General features: G+C 46.9%; 2 pseudogenes; both read right to left on the reverse strand.

The window, feature by feature from the left end:
• Positions 1-12,874, reverse strand: part of LOC133254159 (UL16-binding protein 3-like) — a 30,254-nt pseudogene extending 17,380 nt beyond the window's left edge.
• On the reverse strand, positions 7,217-12,237 carry LOC133254171 (tyrosine-protein kinase RYK-like; annotated as a pseudogene).
• Positions 12,875-15,604: the final 2,730 nt, after the last annotated feature.

The following is a 15,604-nucleotide window of genomic DNA, read 5'->3' on the forward strand; positions in this document are numbered from 1 at the left end:
CTCAAAATGGATTAAAGATCCAAATGTAAGGCCAGAAACTATAAAACTCCTAGAGGAAAACACAGGCAAAACATTCTCCCACATAAATCATAGCAGGATCCTCTATGACCCACCTCCCAGAATATTGGAAATAAAAGAAAAAGTAAACTAATGGGACCTAATTAAAATTAAAAGCTTTTGCACAACAAAGGAAACCATAAGCAAGGTGAAAAGACAGCCTTCAGAATGGGAGAAAATAATAGCAAATGAAGCAACTGACAAAGAATTAATCTCAAAAATCTACAAGAAACTTCTGCAGATCAATTCCAGAAAAATAAACGACCCAATCAAAAAATGGGTCAAAGACCTAAACAGACATTTCTCCAGAGGAGACATACAGATGGCTAACAAACACATGAAAAGATGCTCAACATCACTCATTATTACAGAAATGCAAATCAAAACCACAATGAGGTAGCATTGCACGCCAGTCAGAATGGCTGCTATCCAAAATTCTCCAGGCAATAAATGCTGGAGAGGGTGTGGAGAAAAGGGAACCCTCTTACACTGATGGTGGGAATACAAACTAGTACAGCCACTATGGAGAACAGTGTGGAGATTCCTTGAAAAATTGGAAATAGAACTACCATACAACCCAGCAATCCCACTGCTGGGCATACACGCCAAGGAAACCAGAATTGAAAGAGACACGTGTACCCCAATGTCCATCGCAGAGTGGAGTAAGCCAGAAAGAAAAACACCAATACAGTATCCTAACACATATATATGGAATTTAGAAAGATGGTAATGATAACCTGATATGTGAGACAGCAAAAGAGACACAGATGTATAGAACAGTCTGTTGGACTCTATGGGAGAGGGCGAGGGTGGGATGGTTTGGGAGAATGGCTTTGAAACATATATATTATCATATGTGAAACAGATTGCCAGTCCAGGTTCGATGCATGATACAGGGTGCTTGGGGCTGGTGCACTGGGATGACCCAGAGGGATGGTATGGGGTGGGAGGTGGGAGGGGGGTTCAGGATGGGGAACACATGTGCACCCGTGGCAGATTCATGTCAATGTATGGCAAAACCAATACAATATTGTAAAGTAATTAGCCTCCAAAACAAACAAACAAACAAACAAATCCTAAATGATGATGCTGTTAAAATGCTGCACTCAATATGCCAGCATATCTGGAAAACTCCACAATGGTCACAGGACTGGAAAATGTTGTTTTTCATTCCAATACCAAAGAATGTTCAAACTCTCATACCATCACACACATTTCACATGCCTAGCAAGGTCATGCTCAAAATCCTTCAAGCTGAGCCTCAGCAGTAGGTGAACCAAGAACTTCCAATATACATGCTGGATTTAGAAAAACAGAGGAAGCAGAGATCAAATTGCTAACATCTGCTGGATCTCAGAAGTAAGGGAATCCAAAAAAACATCTTCTTCTGCTTCACTGACTATGCTAGAGCCTTTGCATGGATCACAACAAACTGGAAAATTCTTAAAGAGATGGGAATACTGGACCACATTACCTGTCTCTGAGAAGTCTGTATGCAGGACAAGACGCAATAGTCAGAACAGGACATGGAACACTGGAGTGGTTCAAATTGGGAAAGGAGTTCGTCAAGGCTGTATGTTGTCACTCTGCTTTTTTAACTTCTATGCCAAGTACATCATGTGAAACGCTGGGGTGGATGAAGCCCAAGCTGGTTTCAAGATTGCCAGGAGAAAAAACAGCAACCTCAGATGTGCAGATGATACCGCGCAAATGGCAAAAAGCGAAGAGGAACTAAAGAGCCTCCTGGGGGAGGTGAAGGAGTGAAAACTGGCTTAAAACTGGACATCCTAAAAACTAAGATTTTGGCATCCAGGTCCATCACTTCATGGCAATAACATGGGGAAAAGGTGGAAACAGAGGCAGATTTTATTTTCTAGGGCTCCAAAATCACTGTGGAAGGCAACTGCAGCCATTAAATGAAAATTAATTTTAATTAAGAAATGAAAAGACGCTTGCTCCTCGAAAGAAAAGCTTAAGAGAAGAAAAAAATAACCTTACAATGACCACTGCACGTCCTAGTGAGAAGAAGAATCAGACATCTTTCTCTATAAATCCAAGGGTAGAAATAGTTAACCATTTGAAAAAGACATGTCAAAAGCCAAGACAGGCCAGAAGCCAGGCCTTTCACATCAAACAGTTGGTCAAGGTGTGAACACAAAGGAAAAGTACTTAAAGGAAATCAAAAGTGGTCCTCCAGTGAACACATGCATGATAAGAAAGCAAAACTGACCATCAAGGTCAAGTGGTAAACTGGTTTGAGAAGAAAAAGGAAAGATGCTGAGTAGGATGTGCAACTCAAAGACATCACTTTGCCGCTAAAGGTCCATCCTGTGAAAGCTATGGATTTCCCAGTAGTTATGCACTTATGTGAGTGTCAGACCAAAAGAAGGTTGAGCCCTGAATAAATGATGCTTTTGAATTGTGGTGCTAGATAAGACTCTTGAGAGTCCCTTGGACTGCAAGGAGATCAAACCAGTCCATCCTAAAGGAAATCAATCCTGAATATTCATTGAAAGACTGATGCTGAAGATGAAACTCCAATACTTTGCCTTCCTGATGTGAAGAGCCAAGTCATTGGAAAAGACCCTGATGCTGGGAAAGGCTGAGGGCAGGAGGAGAATAGGGCAACAGAGGATGAAATAGTTGGATGGCATCAGCGACTCAATGGACATGAGTTTGAGCAAACTCAGGAGACAGTGAGAGACAGGGAAGCCTGGCGTGCTGCAGTTTACAGGGTCACAGAGTTGGACATGACTTAGCGACTGAACAACAATTCACCATATGTGAACAGCTCAATCAGTGGCCAAAAAGTTACAGTTTATCTTATTTATTTGTAGTAATTCATTATCTATTCTGGCTATGATCCTCTGTCAATGGAGAAATAAATCTACTTTTCAAAACAGACATAGTTTGTGCTGTGAAGTCTGGCTTCTCCTTTGAGAGGGAGAGGCATAGAGGAACACAGGAGACTCACTACTGAGTATGCAGATCTTGATGAAATAAAAAACAATTTCATTGCACAAGTTCCAGGATATGTCTTTGGATTCAGGTAACAGGATTGGGATTGACAGCTAGATTGCATGTTACTTTAAGAGCATTCATTTTATTCTCTGCTTCCACAATAAATGTAGCCGAATCATCAGTTCTATTTAATCCCATAAGGTGGAGAAAGGGCGAAATGTCCCGAGTTCCCTCCTTGATTAGAAAAAGTAACTTGAAGTATTTATGTCTTTTGCAATAGTGAGATACTGACTTAAATATGCATATTAGGAAATAAAATGAGTAAAAGAGGCATTCAAGCATAATATTTTGTTTTGTTGAAAATACTCTGAAGTTGTTTCTCTGAACATAGAAAGAATCCCTGAGTCCTGTAATAGCAGATGGTATTTTTTCCCATTATCATCATTTGCAACAATGAGATTGCCATACATAGAAGAGTCTGATTCTTCACAAAATAGAAGACAGAAAGTGTCCTATTTGTGGAGATTTCTTGTTCAAGTAGTTGAACATTTCAGTGCATGGATTCCATCACTTAGCACCAAGAAAAAGAGGTAAAATGGGTTGGGGGAAGAAAAGAGACTGAGGAGGCTGTTCACCAGATGTGACAAGAGACATGAGACAAGGCAGCCACCTTGTCATCATAACTGGAAGGCAGGCTCTGAATTCTTGGGTGTGATCTCCTGACTCTAAAGTGAACAGCAGGAGAACAAAGGCGGCCAAGCAAAGACTGAGTCCTGAGGCCGACAGAGCACCTGTCAGGCAGGACCACTCAGTGATGGAGTCTCTGGGTCCCCAGGAGGCTGCTGACGTGCAGGCCACAGGCTGAGTCACAACTGCTGCTGCTTCAGGAGCACAGGCCTGGCCTCAGTCCTTCCCACAGTCTCTCCTGTGGGGCTCCTGCCTTGCCTGCGTGACCCAGGCCACTTCCTGTGATAACAAGCCTTTGGAGTTAGGTCTGCAAAGGCCTCCCTACCCCTTCTTCCTGGGATGAGAGCCCGGCCCCTCTCATCTTGGCCCTTGGGTGGGTCCCCTCCCCGCTGACACATCATGTGGAGCCCCCATGCTGCTCTCAGCCCCCGTGAGTCCTGCCCTCGCCCTGAGTGCCTGCTGTTCTCACACCACCTACCGGGGCCCTGCCAGCCAGCAGTCTGTGCTCAGTCAGGGGACTTGGTTAAACCCTCTAAGCATCAATAGGCCCTCAGCCTAGTGAAGGCCTCTCCCTTTTCACAATGTCACCTGACAGTGGGGCCCTCTCAGAACTCAGGGCTGAGCTTTCTGAGTTTTGCTCTCAGATGATATGGGGTCTTATTCACCTGCTCCATTTCCAGGGTGAGGAGGTTCAGTGAGGGGCAGGGGTTGGCTGGGATTAACTTTCCCCGTCCTCACGCCAGGCTCTGTGCCCCTGCCTTCCCTCTGAATTCTTCCCTCAGTACCTCTTCTTGTAAAGGATTCAGGCTATTATGATGCCCATTACGACGAAACGGGAGAGAACCCTGGTGGTAATCCAGGTGATGTGATTGATGGCTGGGGCCGGGGGCTGCACTGTAGATGGTCCCGTGGTCGGTGATGCTGAAAGGAGAGGAAGAGCGAAGCCCTTGTCCAGACCCCAAGCTCGGCAGATGTCTCCTCACCCCCCTGACTCAGGTACCCCTATTGTGCAGACAGTTTACACACATCACATGGAGACCCCTGAGAGAGGTCCCCAGGCGAGATGGGGGGAAGGGAGGAGGCCAGTACTCACAGGGCTCTAACAGCTAATGGGGGAGCAAGGTTTCCAACACAGCCACTCAGTCCTGCTGTGACACAGAGGTGGTGACATGAGGATGAAGTCCTCAGGAGCTGACAGCAGAGGTGGTATTGACAAATTTCCAGAAGTAGGATTGGTGACATTTAAAAGAAAATTCTGGAAAGAGTGTACAGTGAGAAATAAATCCCAGAAATCAAAAAGATGTCTACAGGTTTGGGATCAGCAAAAATCCATGTTCAATTGTCCAAAGGCCTGTGCTGTGAGGCGAGACTTCAGGAAGTGGAAGAGGAAGGAGGATGACAGAGGATCCCGGGTCATTGCTCTCCCAGGACAACTCACCTCTGATGGATCACTTAGTCAAACACACACACACGCATACACACACACACACACACACACACGAGGGGTGAGTCCATGTCACCATGAGAGGAGTATCACTTTCTCCTCCCTTCTCACTTACCCAAGGTCTTCAACATTTTCTCCCAGTGCACCATGAAATCCTGAAGCCAGGACCGACAGTCTCCCATGGAGACCTTCTTCAAGAAGTCCATCACAGCTCTGTCATTCTCCCACTTTTCTTTCATCCATTTTGCCTCCAGGGTGATCCACTCTCCAGTGTCCATTCTCCGAATCAAAGTGGAGGCTCATTAGTCCATTCAAGCCAAACGGCCAGGATCCACTGATGTGTCTGTTAGCCTCACAGTGACATGTCATCCTGGCCTGCAGGGTGAGAGGGTCTGCCCCCACCATGGGAAAGAAAGAGCTCAGCCTTTGGGCTTGACAGATTCTTTGCCCCACTTGGGTCCACCTCCCTTGGCCCAGCTAATGTGGCCCTGTGCTCTCCTCAAAGGCCACTTCTTCCACTGGACTACTAGGGAAGGACCAATATCCAATTATACTCTTTACTTATAAACAGTGAATGTAGCTGAGCCCCTAATCTGGCCCTCCTGTACTTCGACTTTCTAACTTACCTGTGACTGTGTGTTTCTCCAGTGTAAAGTCATGCAGTTGGTCCGTGATGTTTCTGAGTGTTTCGATCTGTGTTTCCCAGGCCTTTATGGTTTCACTTCTTCTCCCAATGGACTTGTGAATATGATCTTAGCATGACCACAATCATAGGAGAGATAAAGCTCTCCATCCACCTGGCCTTGAACCTCACACCATGGCTGTCTAGGTCTGGGCTGAGGGTCGACGGTGAAGTTATAGAAAAGAGAGTGAGCGTCTGTGAAGGAAAACCGCAGTGAGGGTGAGGTTGGGAGAAGAAGACCCATAGGCCTCATCCCCCAGTTCTGTGAGAGCAGAGTACAGCTGCAGGGCTGGGCTGACATAGCAGGACAGCTCTGCCTGCCGCCCCCAGCCCCTCACCAGTTACGACTGAGGAAGACGACGAAGCCTCAGTCAGGCAAGAAGCACCACAACCCTGGATATGCCCCATTTCCACCCTGCTCACAAGCTCCGCACGCGGCACTAACCGACACATACGTTTCCCAGGCATGGGCCAGGCTGGTTCAGAAGGAAAGGCATAAACCCAGAGGACTGTCAGCTTCTCTGTGAGTGTCCTGTGGGAGATGCAGAGGGTGAGGTGGCTGTTCCTGAGGAAGCAGATCACAGCCAGTGGGGCTGGGGGTGCGGAGGATGAGCTCAGAACCCAAATCTAGATAAGGGAGAGTTTATAATCACGGGTCACTGGGCTTAGCAAGGCTGGGTGATCTCCCACTAGGAAAGGTCTTGGAAGCCAGGAGAAAGGCCTGTCCCACACAGCATGAAAGAGAAAGTCCAGAACTTCCGAGGCAGGTAGTAGAGGAGGGGATCCAAGGCTAAGAGAAGTGAATCTCCCAGGGTGGACGTGGTATGAAAGGGCAGGAGAGTGTGCAATCCACCAGCTCCATGGGAAAGCCTGATGGACTCTATGGAGCCTGAGAGGAAAGTGTGGATGAGAAGCATCTCCAATAGCTCAAGGATGACTTGTGCAGGTCAGGGATGGTGGTAGGAGACCGTGTTCCTGTGGGCTTCTATCAGGAACAGGGATGGAAGTTGTAGAAAAATCAGATTCCAAGTGGGGGGTGCTCTAGGGCAGCAGAAAAGTAGGTGCAGTGGTCAAAGTGGTTAGGGAGTCTCAATGCCAACCAAGGCCTGACTGCAGAGAATATGATGCTGGCTCATAGCATAGGGCGATCCTAAAGGCAAACAGATGGGCAGTAACCTAGATACAAACTGTACCATTGAAAGATATAAAGAGAGACAGAACACAAGGCTATATGATCAGGAAGCCAAAGGCAGCTATCCCTACAAAACATCTGATCCAGGACCATTTTCTGGATCTGAGCCACTTCTCAGAAGGTATCATCAGAGAAAGAAGCCACGTTCTAAAGAGGAAGGCCCTTTCATCACACATCTAGTGCAAAAGTCCTTCCATTCTTTCCCAAAGAGCCACATTCACTGGGGTAAGTGAACCTGCAGAAGCAGAAACTACTCTCACGTTCACATTGCACCTAGTGTGGTCCTAATATCAGGCACAGGAACCATAGCATCATCATGGTCCCCCAATTGTAGAAGCGATGCTCGAAGTACCAGGCCATCAATGGACAGCAGTCCCAGGTTCTGCTTACAGTGGTTATCACTGGGTCCACAGACCACACAGTGATCATTTCACATGCCCTGGACTTGTGACAGGCATGGACACCTGAGTAGCTAGTAAATTATTGTGTGGTGAAGGCTACTGTATTAGTGAATTCCAGATTCAAACTTCAGACCCTACCTCCCCATCCGCCAATAGTACGTGTACACAATATCCTGGAGGAAATACAGAGACAAGTGCCAAGCTGCAACCTCTCAAGGGCTGCAGGGGTGTGGTCCCTATCCTATTTCCATTTAATACCGCTGTGGCCTTAGGTTTCCTCTAATGGTACAGAAGAAATAGTTTAGGCTTCGCGGACCCTAGGTCTCTGCTGCAACCTGCTGTCCCAGCAAAAAAGCAGTCACAACTGGCGAACGATGAGCATGGCTGGAGCTGCTTCTTAGGCAGGTGACCCAGCAGAACTGGTGACATCAGAGGTATCTGTGGCCAGAAAGGTGCTATGTGTCATTTTCTACTTGAAGGCTCACAACACAGACCCTAAGTGTTGCAGTGGAGAAAGTCACACCATTTAAACATGGTTCCTGGTGTGGTCCTGGGGCCTGGCAGAGATGAGGCCTCTGGTCATGGAATGGAGTTGCCCATAGTGATGTGGGCTCATCAACCCCTAATCATTAGTTCAGCTAGGCCAGCCGTCATAGGATAGAAGTGGTTATGTGTTTTGGCATAAGCAGGGCCACCGGGAACAAATAAGACCCATCAGCAGCTGGCCTAGATGTGACACTAGAGTTGTTATATAGCCACTATCCTCTGCTCACACCTGTGGCTTCCCTTATGCCACTTTGGAACAAATAGCTACTCTGTAGCAAAGGAGGGGGGTGGTCATTAGTCCATAACTGCTGGATGATTTTTATTTTCCTAAGAAAAAATACTGCATGTTGAAGACATATCACTCCCAAAACTAGTGAAAGAAAGCAAAACTTTAAAGGTGAATCAACTGCATTACCTTGTAGAATTAAGAAAATAAAAAGCAGTTGGTAGTATGATTGCTAGTCCAAATATGTGTGTTTAAACAATTTAAAAAACTATTTATTTTGTAAGAATATACCTGTACCTCTAAGGCAACTATGTGTAAAAGATTTACACAAACATTTTCAGTTCAAGCTAATAAAACTGCTATTGAGAAAGTATTCCACATCAGTAAGTCTGTCTTCAAAAGTTCAGATGCTAAAGCATTCCTAAAGCTTGGTGTTCTGAAAGACAAATCTGCTTCTGTGATGCTGGGTGATGTATGTGACTGGCTGGCTCCAAGTGGGCCTCGACAGGCACCTTCCTCCTGACGCTGGGGGACTGTGAGAGGAGAGTCAGACACAGGCCCCCAGGGCTGCATGGACCTCTGTGAGACACTGGGCCAGCTGCTGGAACTCCACCTCTCCTCTGGATCGAAGGCACAGCACAAGCCATCACATAACTAGTTCATCAGGACAGCTGATAATCTGGGCTATTTGGTAACCCTCTTTCAGGTACTGGGCCACATCAAATGGGTAGATGTCCACTTAGGGCGTTTGGCCAGAGTCATAAACACATGGGCTCTTTTAGTAGCAGCATGCTGACTTCTTAGTTGTGGCATGCAGGATCCAGTTCCCCCACCAGGGATCGAACCCAGGCCCCTGCACTGGGAGTGTGGAGTCTTAGCCACTGGATTACCAGGGAAGGCTGGAGAACTCATTATTAACCAGACTTTCAAAAGCCATCCATTGATCCCGTGTTTTTGTTGTTCCCCAGACAGTGAGAGTCCATAAGGAACAAGACTCTGGAGAGGGATTGGCTTTGCTCTTAACATGAAGTTGTCATCAATGACAGAGATTCTAGGAGCCAAGTCTTTGTGGAAGACTTCTCTTCTGACCAGGTAGCTCATTCCACAGGCAATCTGAACAGCCATGTGAACTAGCTTTTGTTGAGAAGTTTCCTGCTGACTATTTGCCTCTACATATTTGCACTGTCATAAAAACAATTTAAGATACCCCCAATTCATGTAAGGCAATCCACCATGGGCTTTTCCCCTTCTTATGTTCATACATGGCTAATAGGAAGATTTCTGTGATCTTGTAGCTCACAACTTTTAGGGAGCATGGTGGTCACCTGAGTTTCAGAAGCTCGATCTCTAACTGTTTTTACAAATGCTTGTTGCTCTTTATCTGGATATTATTCATCTACATAAACCCCATGGGAAGTACACCAAAAGGTACCTTCTTAGAGTATATCTTTTGAGTTCCTCTCCCTGGATAGATATTTTGGTATCATTCACCTAAGCTCTGGCCTCCAAAAGAGCGACACTTTTCAAGTCGTACTCCTCTAGCCACAAGGTTGGATAATGGGAGATGGGAGCTGTATTGTTGGGTGTGTTGCCTCTCACATACTGAGACATCTGGGAATGACTGGGACTGAGACAGCCCTTGGGAACTACTGCTGGTGCTGATGCTATCTTCCAGTTCAATCCTTTTCACACTATGAAGATGCAAAACAGCTAATACTAGTAGTACAAGAAATATACCTGGACAGCAAATCCCTAGGCTGATATAAAACACACGTGTAGACATGGCTGTAGACAAGGCTGCATGTACAGGATCATAAATGGGTTCTTCTGCTAGTGGTTTTGTCCAAGGCTGAAGTTTTCCTACCTCAATTTCTGGATGGCAACTTTTCCTTCATTTCAACTCTAAGACTGTGAAGCTTTTTGAAGTTACTGTCAAGTTGAGGTGCATTTAGTGTCGTAACTTCAGAATCTACTTTGCCAGGACAGGACAGCTCGAGCCCAAACACTGATACAGTGCCTGGGAGTTCCGGGGGCAGGGGTGGGGGTGGTGGGGCTGGGCCGCAGGCAGCCTAGCAGACCCGAGCTGTACCAGCAGCAGCCTGCCAGATCCCCATCCCAGGGAGACCGCCCTGCACATCCATCCTGCTGTGAGCGCCCACCTCCACCGCCCAGGAGAAGGAAGCTAGGCCACTTGCTGCTGCCCACCTGGCCTGAGCACTTGAAAGACGAATAGCTCCTACCCGGGCAACCTTGCCAGTGTTAACTGATCCGTCATAAAGAGCGCTGGTCCTTCAAGGGCCCAGAGCAGTAGGGATGGGACCTACTTCCCTTCAGCAGGAGTAAGAAGGGACCAGAGGCAGTAGGGAAGGGACCTACTTCAGTTCATCAGTACTACAAAGGGACCAGAAGGAGCTCTGTGCACAGATCATCAATTCAGTTCAGTCGCTCAGTTGTGTCCGAATCTTTGTGACCCCATGAACCACAGCACGCCAGGGCTCCCTGTCCATCACCAACTCCCGGAGTCCACCCAAATCCATGTCCATTGTGTCGGTGATGTCATCTAACCATCTCATCCTCAGTCATCCCCTTCTCTTCCTGCCCTCAATCTTTCTCAGCATCAGGGTCGTCTCAAGTGATTCAGCTCTTCACGTCAGGTGGCCAAAATACTGGCGTTTCAGCTTCAACATCAGTCCTTCCAATGAATACCCAGGACTGATCTCCTTTAGGATGGACTGGTTGGATCTCCTTGCAGTCCAAGGGACTCTTTAAGAGTCTTCTCCAACACCACAGTTCAAAAGCGTCAATTCTTCGGGCCTCAGCTTTCTTTATAGTCCAACTCTCTCATCCGTACATGACCACTGGAAAAACAAAGGACTTGAGTAGACGGACCTTTGTTGACAAACTAATGTCTCTGCTTTTTAACATGCTGTCTCAGTCGGTCATAACTTTCCTTCCAAGGAGTAAGCGTCTTTGAATTTCATGGCTGCAATCACCATCTGCAGTGAGTTTGGAGCCCAGAAAAATAAAGTCAGCCACTGTTTCCATTGTTTTCCCATCTATTTGCCATGAAGTCATTGGACCAGATGCCATGATCTTCGTTTTCTGAATGTTGAGCTTTAAGCCAACTTTTTCACTCTCCTCTTTCACTTTCATCAAAGGCTCTTTAGTTCCTCTTCACTTTCTGCCATAAGGGTGGTGTCATCTACATATCTGAGGTTATTGATATTTCTCCCGGCAATTTTGATTCCAGCTTGTGCTTCCTCCAGCCCGGTGTTTCTCATGATGTACTCTGCATATAAGTTAAATAAGCAGGGTGACAATTTAAAGCCTTGATGGACTCCTTTTCCTATTTGGAACCAGTCTGTTTTTCCATGTCCAGTTCTAACTGTTGCTTCCTGACCTGCATACAGGTTTCTCAAGAGGCAGGTCAGGTGGTCTGGTATTCCCATCTCTTTCAGAATTTTCCACAGGTGATTGTGATCCACACAGTCAAAGGCTTTGGCATAGTCAATAAAACAGAAATAGATGTTTTTCTGAAACTCTCCTGATTTTAGGATGATGCAGCGGATGTTGGCAATTTGATCTCTGGTTCCTCTGCCTTTTCTAAAACCAGCTTGAACATCTGGAAGTTCAAGGTTCAGTATTGCTGCAGCCTGGCGCAGGAGGCGGCGGCTGTGACGGCGCAGAAGGGCAGATCATGGGCTTGTGGTTTTCAGGGCGGCTCTGGGTCCCTTTCCCGGGCTCCAGGACTCCCACTTCCCAGGGCCGGGCTGAGCCCTGGCGGGCCTCAACAGCATTTCCTGTACGTTCTGGCCCCCTTTTCTCCTAGCGTCACCTCCCAAAGTCCCCGCATTAGTGCTTTACCAAGGCACCCCTGTTCTGGCCCGGAGAGCCCGCAAGCAGCCCGGGGGAGCCACTGAGTAGTAAAGGACCCAGGGGAAGGGAAAGAGGAGAGGGCGCACACCACCACCCCTGTTCAGGTCGTAACTCACCCAACTTCCCCTCGGGCCATCCCCCCGCCCCCAGTAGGTTCATCCCGGAACTCACTGCCAGACGTCCCGCTGAACCAGACAATGAGAAGCAAGTCCAGGAAGCCAAGAAGCGTCTCGGGGCCACCCATCTCTCCCTTTGCCACCTGGATCTCGATTTTGCAGGAGTGGAGCATGCCAGGTCAGAGGAGCGGATCCTTTCTGGGGAGGCAGACACTGCACTTCTGGGGCCTCCGGCATTGCTCCGCCCGGACGCCCCGCCCCAGGCAAGGCCCGCGCAGTCATTAACCGGCGGCTTCCCCAGACTGCTAGCCCGCGACCAGAGTGTTGCCACTTCCTCCTCTTCCCACTTGTTTGAACGATTCGCGGTCTGATGGCCAGAATATTCCTAGTTAGATCATTTTGTCATTTTGGTCTCCCTAATTAATTGAAATTGATCAGAGGTCGTTAGGGAAGAATTTCTGGCAAGAAGATCATGGAGGGGAGAGCTCAAGGCTTCCTGCTTTCCCATCTGAGCTTGCCTTGGATGATCACTGACCTCTTCATTGTACTGAGTTTCCTTAGGGTTTTCCATACCGTCTCATGAAAACTTGAAGGAAGTTTTCAGCCAACCCAGTTATTACTTCCGGTGCCAGTTCAGGTGGCAAACTTAATTGATAAATGTCCTCTGTGTCCCGACCATTCCACTGACCTGCCCTTCTCTCATCTCTCTCCCTCTCCTCGGGCTTCTTGAGTCCCATAGACACAACAGTATTGAAATTAGGTTAGTTCATCACTCCGCAAGTTGCTTCGGTCTCATTTGTTTATTTTTCCTTCAAAATTTCAGTGCCAATGCATTTTGAAGAAGGATTCTGTGTAATTCTACAGGTTGTTTGCCCCTCCTTTTTTTTTTTTTGTATAATTGTACAACCTTTGAAATTTGCATAAGTTATAATGATCCAGTATTATTTGTCTTTCAAAAAACAACAACAACAACTTTCTCTTCCTCCCAGCAACCATCTAAGGGGAATTAAAGTTCCTGAAAGAAGGCCAATTCAAGATGGCTTCTACTCTGATAGAAACAGAAAACAAAAAGATGAGGAAAAGCAATAAAGAAATGGGTCCTCATCAAACTTATATACTTTTGACAGCAAAGGAAACCATAAACAAAACAAAAAAAAGGCAAACTACAGACTGGGAGAAAAGATTTGCAAATGATGTCACCCTTGCAAGTACAAGGGCTTAATTTCCAAATATATGACAAGCTCTTACAACTCAATAATCAAGACAGGGAACCCAATCAAAGAATGGGCAGAAGACCTAAATAGACATTTCTCCAAAGAAGGCATACACATGGACAATAGGCATGTGAAAAGATGCTCAATATCAATATTTATTATTTTTAATTAATTAATTAAAATGTTTTACTTTATATTGGAGTATATACGTGATTAAAAATGTGTGTCAGTTTCAGATGTACAGCAAAGTGATTCAGTTATACATATACATGTATCTCTTTTTTTACAAATTCTTTTCCCATTTATGCTATTACAGAATATGGAGCACAGTTCCCTATGCCACACAAGTCCTGTTGGTCATCTATTTTAAGTACAGTAGTGTGTATATGTCAATCCTGAACTCCCAGTTTCTCTCTCTCCATCACCTTTCACCTCTGGATATATGCCCAGGAATGGGATTTTGTATCATATGGTAGCTCTGAACCTGCCTGCAATGCAGGAGACCTGGGTTTAATCCCTGGGTCAGGAAGATCCCCTGGAAAAGGAAATGGCAACCCACTCCAGTATTCTTGCCTGGAGAATTCCATGGACAGAGAAGTCTGGCGGGCAACAGTCCCTCGGGTGACAAAAAGTCAGACACTACTTAGCAACCAAGTCACCACCACATGGTAGCTCTGTTTTCAGTTTTGAAAGGAATCTCCATTCCATTCTCCATAGTGCGTGTATCAGTTTACATTCCCACCAGCAGTGTGGGAGGGTTCCCTTTTCTCCACAGTCTCTCCAGCATTTATTGTTTGTTCAGTTCAGTTCAGTCGCTCAGTCATGTCCGAATTTTTGTGACCCCATGGACTGCAGCACGCCAGGCTTCCCTGTCCATCACCAAGTCCCATAGCATACTCAGACTCATAGACTTTTCAATATGGCCATTCTGATCAGTGTGAGGTTCCTTGAAGGGGGAAGGAGAATAAATGTCAGAGAATGAGCAGTAAAAGCTAAAGCGTCTCGGCCCCAGGATCCAGGGAACCTCCTGGGCAACAAGGACAGCCTTTAGGAGACAGAGCAGGGTGGGTGTGCGTAGGCCTCTCATAGCAGTGGCTTCTCTTGTTGCAAAGCACCGGCTCTAGTTTGCTTGGGCTTCCAAAGCACATGGGTTTAGTCGTCCTGTGGCATGTGGGATCTTCCCTGACCAGGGATCAAACCTGTGTCCCCTGCATTGACAGGTGAATTCCTAACACTGTCCCACCAGAAAGCCCCTGCCACATCTTCTTTATCCATTCATTTGTCGATTGTCATTTAAGTTGCTTGTATGGTTTCTCAGGTAGCTCAGACGGTAAAGAATCTACCTTCTATGCAGGAGACCTGGGTTCATTCCCTGTGTTGAGAAGATCCCCTGAAGGAGGGCATGGCAACCCACTCCAGTATTCGTGCCCGGAGAATCCCATGGACAGAGGAGCCTGGTGGGCCACAGACCATGGGGTCACGAAGAGTTGAACACGACTGAGCTACTAAGCACACACACATTCTCCTTCCCCTGATGGTGTCTAGGCCCTGGTTTCCACCTCTTACCCTGGGCCCACAATTCTCCAGCTGAACGGCCTCAGGTTCTGAGTCCTTGCCCCATGTCTCCCCCAGGGTCTGGGTCTGTTCTGAGCAGGCCTTCAAGGCATTAATTTTCCTCCAAGAGAAGCAAGGGTTTGGCCTGTTATTGTCATAATGAAGGAAAATCTGTCTCTCCAATGCCCGTGTGGAGCCTCCACCTCACATCAGTGCTGGAGTGACAAGAAGTGGTAGCCAAGTTAAGTGTCTGTGAGGAAACTCAGGTGCTAGCTGGCATGTGCTGACTCACTCTTCATGTGCCCCACAAAATTCGTCTGTTGCAGCTTTGGCCCTGAATGTGATGGTATCAGAAGATGGATGTGTGGGAAGTGATTGGTGGGTTCAGTTCAGTTCAGTTCAGTCTCTCAGTCATGTTTGACTCTTTGTGACCCCTTGGACTGCAGCATGCCAGGCTTTGCTCTCCGTCACCAACATCCAGAGCTTGCTCAAACTCATGTCCATCAAATTGGTGATGCCATCCAACCGTCACATTCTCTGTCATCCCCATCTCCTCCTGCCCTCAATCTTTCCCAACATCAGGGTGTTTTCAAATGAGTCAGCTCTTCGAATCAGGTGGCCAAAGGATTGAAGTTTCAGCTTCAACAT

Source organism: Bos javanicus, chromosome 9, assembly GCF_032452875.1.
Source record: "Bos javanicus breed banteng chromosome 9, ARS-OSU_banteng_1.0, whole genome shotgun sequence".
Lineage (NCBI taxonomy): Eukaryota > Metazoa > Chordata > Mammalia > Artiodactyla > Bovidae > Bos > Bos javanicus.